This window comes from Aotus nancymaae, unplaced genomic scaffold (genome assembly GCF_030222135.1).
Source record: "Aotus nancymaae isolate 86718 unplaced genomic scaffold, 86718_ANA_hifiasm-v0.15.2.pri h1tg000007l, whole genome shotgun sequence".
Classification (NCBI taxonomy): Eukaryota; Metazoa; Chordata; class Mammalia; order Primates; family Aotidae; genus Aotus; species Aotus nancymaae.
In genome coordinates this window covers 2,195,680-2,205,934 of record NW_026988418.1, presented here as the reverse complement: position 1 = coordinate 2,205,934, position 10,255 = coordinate 2,195,680, and positions in this window count along the sequence as shown.

Here is a 10,255-nt window from a genome sequence, read left to right as displayed (position 1 = left end):
TTGTGGCCGGCGCGGCAGTTCTCAGTGCAGAGTCCGGAGATTCCCGGGCAGAAAAGCACCATCAATCTTAACACCGCTGTCTTGGCCGGCACAGTGGATTGCTCAGATTTCGGCGCTGGGAATCAACAAGTTGGACGTCCGCTCAGAGACCTAGTTAGAAAGTCGGTAATTACAAAGACCACAGAGGGATAAATATATAATGAAGGGAAGAAACCAGCCTAAAAAGGCAGAGAATACTCAAAATCAGAATGCCTCTCCCTCTACAGGGGATCGCAGTTCCTCATCAGCAATGGAACAAGGCTTAATGGAGAACGAGTGTGTTCCATTATCAGAAGCAGGTTTCAAAAGGTGGGTGATAAGAAACTTCTGTGAATTAAAAGAACTTGTTCTAACCCAATGCAAAGAAACTAAGAACCTTGAAAAAAGGTTTGACGAAATGCTAATGAGAATGGACAATTTAGAGAGGAATATAAGGGAATTGATGGAGCTGAAAAACAACACAAGAACTTCACGAAGTATGCACAAGTTTAAACAGTCAAATTGATCAAGCAGAAGAAAGGATATCAGAAGTGGAGGACCAGCTCAGTGAAATGAAACGAGAAGACAAGATTGGAGAAAAAAGGATAAAAAGGAATGAGCAAAGTCTCCAGGAAATATGGGACTATGTGAAAAGACCTAATCTACGTTTGATAGGTGTACCTGAATGTGACGAAGAGAATGAATCCAAGTTGGGAAATACTCTTCAGGATATCATTCAGGAAAACTTTCCCAACCTAGCAAGGCAGGGTAATACTCAACTCCAGGTAATACAGAGAACACCACAAAGATATTCTTCAAGAAGACCAACCCTAAGGCACATAATTGCCAGATTTATTAGGGTTGAAATGAAGGAGAAAATACTAAGGGCAGCCAGAGAGAAAGGTCAGGTTACCCACAAAGGGAAACCTATCAGACTTACAGCAGATCTCTCAGCAGAAACCCTACAAGCCAGAAAAGAGTGAGGACCAATATTTAACATCCTTAAAGAAAAGAACTTTCAACCTAGAATTTCATATCCAGCCAAACTAAACTTTACAAGCGAAGGAAAAATTAAATCTTTTGCGAACAAGCAAGTACTTAGAGAGTTCACTACCACCAGGCCTGCTTTACAAGAGCTTCTGAAAGAAGCACTATACATATAAAGGAACAACCAATATCAGCCTTTCCAAAAATATATCAAAAAGCAAAGAGCATCAACACAATGAAAAAGTTACACCAACTAATGGGCAAAACAGCCAGCTAGCATCAAATGGCAGTATTAAACTCATATATATTCAAATTGGACAAAAAGCCAAAACTCATCGGTATGCTGCATCCAGACCCATCTCACATGCAACGATACACAAAGACTCAAAACAAAGGGATGGAGGAAGATTTACCAACCAAACACAGAGTAAAAATAAACAAATAAATAAAAAGTAGGAGATGCAATTTTCGCCTCTGATAAAATAGACTTTAAAGCAACAAAGATCAAAAGAGGCAAAGAAGGACATTATATAATGGTAAAAGGATCAATGTAACAAGAAGAGCTAACGATTCTATAGATCAACAAGACAGAAAATTAACAAGGACATCCAGGACTTGAACTCAGACCCGGAATAAGTAAACTTAATAAACATTTATAGAACTCTCCACTTTAAATACACAAAACACACATTACCACCTCACACCTATTCCAAAAGAGACTACATAATTGGAAGTAAATCACTCCTCAGTAATCGCATAGCATTTCATAGGTTTAAATGAAATATTGGTTGGCTGCTTGTTTGTTATTTTCTTCCCTTATTCCTTCCTGTTTACATCATTAAGTATAATTATTGGTATAAAAGAGGTTTTCAATACCCATTTCTAAACTGCATTCTAGCCTGGGCAAGAAAGCAATACTCCCATTCTCTCTCTCTCTTTCTCTTCCTTTTTCTTCCTCTTCTTCATTCTTTTTTCTTTCTTTCTTCCTTTAAAAAAAAATAAACAAATAAAAAATAAAAAATAAAAAATAAAAACAACAGAAACTGCACAGACCATGCTCAGAGGATTGGAAGAACTGATCAGTCTCTGACAATGAGTTGCAGCCAGACAAGCGGAGAGTGCACAAAAGAAACTTGGAAACTTTACAGACTGCAGTCAACAAACTCGGGTCCCTGCTCTCAGTCTAAGACCATTTTCTATGACATATTAAACCAATAAACATCTCCTCCTCCTATTCCCTTCAATTTTTATAGGATTTTTAAAAATGCATATATATATATATTGTTCATTATAAAAAGGATACATATTCATACACTGTAGAAAAATTGGAAAACACTGTTAATATGGTTTAAAAAAAGTAATAAGATGTTTCAAATCTGTATCATTTTAAAGAAGTACAAGAATCAATCTATTTAAGAACGTCCTAAAATTCATTGTTAAAGCATGTATGAAAGATGCTTGTTTTCTTGTATTCTCATCAACATTGAATATCATCCTTTGAAAAAAAATGCCCATTTGATAAAGAGAAAGGGAAACATTATTTTAATGTTCATTTCTTCTATTATTAGTGAGGTTTTATGGGTCTTCATGGTTTTGGCCTCTTCTACTTTGTGTCACACACTAATATCTTTCCCTCATTTTGTTTTAGAACGTATTTTTTACTGATTTGTAAAATTGTATAAAAAACTATTAACTTTCAGGCTGGGTGTGGTGGCTCATGCCTGTAATCTCAGCACTTTGGGAGGCCAAGGTAGGTGGACCACCTGAGGTCAGGAGTTCGAGACCAGCCTGGCCAACATGGTGGAACACCCACCTCTACTAAAAATAGAAAAATTAGCCGGGCATGGTGGCGGGCACCTATACTTGCAGCTACTTGGGAGGCTGAGGCAGGAGAATCACTTGAACCCGGGAGGTAGATGTTGCAGTGAGCCGAGATCACGTCATTGCACTCCAGCCTAAGCAACGAGAGTGAAACTCCATCTCAAATAAATAAATAAATAAATAACTTCCTCTATTACACATAATAAGTATGTTTCCTAGTTTCTCTTGTTTTATTTAATAGTACATTTCAATATAAGTAATCTGTTTATTCTTGGTGTGTAAAGTCACACACACAAACTAGAATTTGTTGTTAAATTTCCTCTAATATTTATCCTCCCTATTCTGTTGATGTGTTGACATCTGTAGGACTTGGAGTCAGATCAGCACTTATCGGCTTACTAGCTACATGATTTAGGGCAAGCCACTTCTCTGAGCCTCCGTTCTCCCCCATCTGCCTCCTAACTTTTGTCAGGATGAAATTCAGTCAGCACTATAATGGCAAGGACTTTGCTCTCTTCTTCACTGATAGATCCCGAGAGCCTAGAACAGAGCCTTGCATCCAGTAAGCACTCGAAAAGTATTTGTTGAATGAATAAGCATCTGGCTTGGACCCCAGACCAGAGCTAGGGCTGTAAATGCTGGTTGAACCTCACTGTCATCCACAGCAAGCCCAGCAACCACCGCCCCTGAGCAGCCTTAAACAAATCAACACTTTGGGAGGCCAAGGTGGGCAGATCACCGGAGATTGGTAGTTCAAGACCAGCCTGACTGACATGGAGAAACCCCGTCTCTACTAAAAATACAAAACTAGTTGTCACAGTGTAGAGGATAGCTTTGCAGCAAAACACACACACACACACACACACACACACACACGCAACTAGCCAGGCATGGTGGTGCATGCCTGTAATCCCAGCTACTCAGGAGCCTGAGGCAGGAGAATCACTTGAACCTAGGATGCGGAAGTTACAGTGAGCCGAGATCACACCATTGCACTCCAGCCTGGGCAACAAGAGCAAAACTCCATCTCACAAAAAACTAAAGAATCAGAAGTTGTATCTCCCAGTCATGTTGTTTACATTTTTCCCATTCTTCCCAGCACGGTGAAGTCTGTACTGAGTGTGCACACCTAGTGGGCACCCCTAGTGGATACAAAAGAGGGCTGGTGAATGCACAGACTCTACCCTTCAGCCTAGTGATTGCCCTTGCAGAATTTCATTAAACATACAGAATAATTGAAAAAAGGAATGAGATGGGCCAAAATGTGGGCCAGGAATCTTCTAAATGTTGGGCTCAGAACACAATACCCTAAAGTATGGTGCCTTGACATGCTGAATACTTTGAACTGAAGGAAAGGGGCTCAGAAATGTCTTTCTGATCTTCTCCTGCCCTTCTTCTTTTTTTTTTTTTTTTTTTTTCCTGAGATGGAGTCTCACTCTGTTGCCCAGGCTGCAGTGGCATGATCTTGGCTCACTGCAACCTCTGCCTCCTGGGTTCAAGCAATTCTCCTGTCTCAGCCTCCTGAGTAGCTGGGATTACAGGCGTGCACCACCATCCCCAGCTAATTTTTGTATTTTTAGTAGAGACGGGGTTTTACCATGTTGGCCTGGCTGGTCTCAAACTCCTGACCTCATGATCTGTCCCCAAAGTGCTGGGATTACAGGTATGAACCACTGCACCTGGCCCTTCTTTCTTCTTCTCCCCTTTTTACCTAAAGGCAGGCCATAAAACTGAAATTCTGGCTGGGCATGGTGGCTCACGTCTGTAATCCTAGCATTTTGAGCCCAGGAGTTCGAGACCAGCCTGGGCAACCTGGCAAAACGCCGTGTCTACTAAAAATACAAAACAAAATTAGCCAGGCATGGCACCTCCTGTAGTTCCTCCTGTACTCAGGAGGCTGAGGTGGGAGGCTCCCTTGAGCACGGGAGGCAGAGGTTGCAATGAGCCAAGATCATCGCACCACTGCACTCCAGCCTAGGTGAGAGAGTAAGACTCCGTCAAAAAAAACAAAACAAAACTAGAATTCCTTTTCCCCAAGGTAAGCTGTAGCAACTAGAACCCCTCTCTCCCAAAGCCAGCCATAAGACCTGTAAATATTACTGGAAACTTTTCCCACTTTTTTGTGTAAGAAAAGGAAGTTCTCTGACATACCTTGATTATAGAAGGTCTTAAGACCCTCATTCCAGAAGGTGTCCTGCCCTATACCCTGGAGGAAGGAATGCTGCATAGGGAGGCCAAGAAGAATCTGGGCAGGCCTTGCAGGGTCTCCCCCTTTAGTCTATTACCATGAGGTCTTACCCTCTGTGTCCAATCCCATTCCTACATGGCTGTCCATTCTTCATCTCATCAGAGCACTAAAATGGACAGTTTTCCCTGGGTCTCTAGCTTTCATTTCTGAAGGCTCCCATGTCATGTAAAAGTTTATTTCATCTTTTTTTTTGAGATGGAGTTTCGCTCTTATGGCCTTATCTCGGCTCACTGCAACCTCTGCCTCCTGGGTTCAAGCGAATCTCCTGCCTCAGCCTTCAGAGTAGCTGGGATTACAGGCACCCACCATCTTGCCCAGCTAATTTTTTGTATTTTTAGTAGAGACAGGGTTTCATCATGTTGGCCAGAGTGGTCTCCAACTCCTGACCTCAGGTGATCCACCTGCCTCCGCCTCCCAATGTGTCGGGATTACAGGCGTGAGCCACAGCGCCCGGCCCATGTCATCTAAAACTTTAAATAAATCTATTATGCTTTTCTCCTGTCAACATGTCTTTTCTTTCTTTCTTTTCTTGCCCTGTTTTATGCTGCTGATCCTGTTAACCTGTCTTTGTCAGTTTCACTAGACCTGGTCAGGAACCCTCGGAGGATTGAGGAAACTTTTCCTCCCCTCCACTGAGGAATGCGATCAAGGAGGAGAATGCTGAGTCGGGGAAGGCTCGTTAGAGAAGAAGGGGCCCGCCAGGGGACATGAAGGGCAGCGACCCTCAGACACGCAGAGAAGAGGAAGCTGGCAGGCCAGAATGGGGAAACTAATGAGCTAGGCTTATTTTTCCTCCCAAAATGTTGGCTTCATGTTCTACTTGACCACAAGACAATTATGTTTTATATTCATGATTTCCCTCACCCAGACTATTTTACTTGCTCATTGACACTTGTACCATATGCCAATGTATCGGTTTCAAGAAAAGCTCTCCTTTTATAGTCTTTACATATATAAGGGGCAGAATTGGAAATCCTAGGGAAAAAAATGTGAAATCCAGAACATGCAGCCAAGTCCAATTTTGCATTTCTGTTCTAAATAAGCCTCCTAAGTGGCTTATGCTCAGATTCACAACTGGTTCCTCACCTTTTTGGAGATTGAAAGGGCCAGGTTCCCTCTGTCCAGTTGGTACATATAATTTTGCACATAAATTCAGGGGCTCTTAAAACCTCTGAAACCCACCCACGGACTTCCCGAAGATAGTTCAGTGAACTCCTTGCATGAGAGGTTTGCTCTGAGGAGTATCCAATAAACCTGATTTCAAATTCTGTAATCACTATAATCTCTTTTGCCTGAGAAACATTTTCTTTCTGGCATTTTGCAACTGGTCACAAAAATTGGATCTTTCTGGTTCATTCAGTTGCTACCTGCTTGAGCTCCTAGCCAAGAATCAGGACCCATAGAGTGTGTTAGTGTATAAGTTAGGGTAATACTAGCCACTATAATAAATAAAGCCCATAATCTCAAAGGTTTAACACCAGAGACATCTATGTACTGCTTATCAGTCCAGTGCAAGTGTTTCTGGTCAGCAGATGAGCCTCCCACTGTGTAATCCAGGAATCCGGGTTCCTTCCTTGTCAAGGCTCTGCATTTTCAACAGTATTTCTGTGCTCATCGGCAGTGATCCAATAGAAGGGAAAAAAACATGGAGGATCATGCCTGAGATGATGACATGGGCTAGGCCTAGAAACGGAATACATCACTTTCACTCACATTCCATTGGTAGAACTCACATGGCCATCCCTAATTGCAAGGGTGACTGGAAATGCCCAAGGAGAAGAAAGCTTATTCTGCCTCTGCCAGAATGGGTATGTACAGCTACTCTCAGAAAGTTCTGGGATAAGCTGCTCAGAGTCCCAATGGAGCATTTTCCATCCTTCCTTCTTCCTTCCTTCCTGGCAGCCTCTAAGAAGCTCTGTTACTACTAGGAAGGCAGATCTTTGCTCTGGCATCAGAAAGATGGGACTTTGATTCCAAGCTATGCCAATAAAACTAGTAATATGTTCCTGCAGGTTGTTTATGCCTCAGTTTTCTCATCTGTAAAATGGGCTATAACAATAGCTCCAACCTCATCACACTGGATGGATTAGATGAGAAAGCACAAGTAAGGCTCTTAGCACAATGGCTGGCAAAGTGTAAGCACTCAAATATTAAGATAAGCATGCTACTGCTAATCAGAATTTTAATTAAACTAGTAGAATTATTAGTATAGGCTAGCCCAATTTTTTTAAAAGAAGAAAAGGATCTAAGAGAGAAGTGCTGAACAGCACGATTCCTGACCATTATTTTGGATCTGAAAGAAATCAAGAATAAATAAAAGACTTAATGATACATTGGAAGAGGAGAGTCAAGGACCTACAGAGGCAGGTCCAGACTGCCACTGCGTGGCCCAGATCTCCATTTGGAAGGTCTCTCAAGGTCACTAACATTCCTAGGCAAAATCTAGGAGAATCCGTCTCCTTTTCCAGATTCCAGGCACAGAAACCTGAAGGATAGGAACAAATTAGAGACCTTCATTTCAATTCAACAAATAAATATTTCAGTGGTGAGCACTGCTCTCTCTCTACCTGGTTTCCTTCTCACTGCATAAATCATTCTAACTTCTGTTCCAGCTGTCTTCCTTCCACTGACTGACCAAGGCCCTCCCGAAGGCCCAGTTCTGCCTCCCGCCCCACCCTGCTCCCAGACAGTATGCTAATGAGATCTCCTCTTCCCCTTCTTCCAGCCTCAACACTCTAGTAGGCCAGAGAACATTTCTGTGGAGATCCTGTGGCCCCTGATCCTAAGTGAGTTCTTTTTGCCAGGCGGCCTGCCTTTCTCAATTGTCCCATTCCCATCAACAGACTGCCACAGGGGTCATGTGAGGAAATAGTCCAAGGAGCCTCCATGCTAGACATCTAGCCAGGAAGAGCTACAGTGCAGCCGAAGAAAAGTATCCACCAAGCATGGAAATGGCCAACAGCTCCATGTCCAAAGTCAAGACAGGTAGTCAAGAAATGTTTGGTAGGGCTATCAGCTTATTTCTCAGCTCATCTTCCAAAGCTGTAGAGCCAGCATCTTTTTTGGGGAAGAGCTTCAGTACAGAGAATGCCAGCACTGCTTTCCAGAGAAAGATGGGCCCCATCTGCAGGCTCATTACCTGGAACACAAAGTTTGCATGCCAATTTGCATAGAGATAAGAGAGAGGACATGGAAAGAAAGGAAGGAATATTCACAATTTACTAAAATGCATGCACCAGCACCTCATTTTAAAAGAAAAGCAAAAAGAACATTGTAGAAGATTAATATTCCATTTTTACATTTCAAGGTTCTGTCCGTTCTACGTTACATTGTAATAAACCAAATTAACTGTCTCTCACATGACTTCTATTATTTTATCACTCTAAGCCGGGCGTGGTGGCTCACGCCTGTAATCCCAGCACTCTGGGAGGCCGAGGCGGGCAGATCACTTGAGGTTAGGAGTTCAAGACTAGCCTGGCCAACATGGTGAAACCCCATCTCTACTAAAAGTACAAAATATTAGCCAGGTATGATGGTGCACACCTGTAATCCCAGCTACTCTGGAGGCTGAGGCAGGAGAATTCCTTGAACACAGGAGCTGGAGGTTACAGTGAGCCAAGATCATGCCATTGCACTCCAGCCTGCGGCACCAGAGTGAGACTGTCTCAGAACAAAACAAACAACAAAGCAACAAAAGTATTTGATCACTTTAGTTCAAAAGGTGCTTTTTCAAGTGTAAGAATTTTTTTTAATTTTATTTACCTGGGTGCAGGCGGGCTAAGGCCGAAAAGGGCGTCAGCCTAAAGTGTAATAAGAATCTTAAAGTGGAAGTTGCAGCATTTTGCGGGCAACATGTTGGTAGTAACTGGCACTTTCAAGTGTGGGGAGGAACAACTAATTTCCTGCTATTCAGTTCCTCATTATAACTGTCCTTTGCAGTTTTCTCAATTATATTTTAAACTGGTGTATCTAGTTCTTTTTACATTAAAATTTGTCTTTTCAGAGCAAAGTCACAGCTGGGGATTGTGAAGAGATTACATGGCTCTACAAGAAAGAAAAACAAGCTGGGAGCAATGACTCACAACCGTAATCCCAGAACTTTGGGAAGCTGAGGTGGGAGGACAGCCTGATCCCAGGAGTTTGAGACCAGCCTGGGCAACATGGAGAGACTCTTGTCTCTACATTAAAAAAAAAAAAAAAAAAAAAAAAATTAGCCAGGCATGGTGGTGCAGCTACTCAGGAGGCTGAGACAGGAGAATGTTTGAGCCTGGGAGGTTGAGGGCGCAGGGAGCTATGATCGTGCGCTGCACTCCAGCCTGTATGACAGAGCAAGGCCCTGTCTCAAAAAAAAAAAAAAAAGAAAAAGAAGTACCCATGGAAGGATAAGATTCTGCACCTTTTCCTTTGCCATATTTTATCTCTCAAGCCTAAATGTGAAATAATTTCAACAAATTTCATTTGAGGCAAAGAAAAGTGGTGAAAACAGATATTTTAATTCAAATATGTGGCATTTCTTTCTATGGGAGTCTTGAAGAGCACACACATTTACAACAGATGGATTAGAGAGGAAGCAAGAAGTTCTGCCTGCTATCAGAATGCAGATAGAGCTATCTTAAGGCCTTTTTGTAGCTCATAATCCATAAAGCAAATGTCAATAACCTTCATTTTTACCCAACCCCTCACTAAAAAGTGAAAATCATAAACTGCTCCACTTCCAATAAAATATCTCAAATCAGTCCTGAATATTACCCCAGGGAAAATACTTCAGGAATTCTTTGGATCTCTAAGTTAGGTGTGCACTTGGTATACGGGCAATACAAACTTTCAGGACAGAGCATGTATGCAAAAGCCACAAAGCAAGAAGCTGTGTTTAAATAATACAACACTGCCACCTAGAGGCCTAACGGTAAAGACTTGGACACCACCACCAAACATGCAGAAAAGGTAGACAAGCTACCTCTGCTTCGCAGCACGGCTGGCTTAAATGAGCAGAGATATTGAGGAAATGTTACAGAGTAGTTAAATATGCTTCCTGATCACTATCTACAAAGGCAGGTGCTGAACTAGCCAATCAAGAAACCAGTTTGGCGATGGTTGTATTAAGATACTTGGAAAACAGTGTAAAAATCATACTTCCAATCCAATGAAAACATTTCAATACAGTGAGTTTATTATACACTG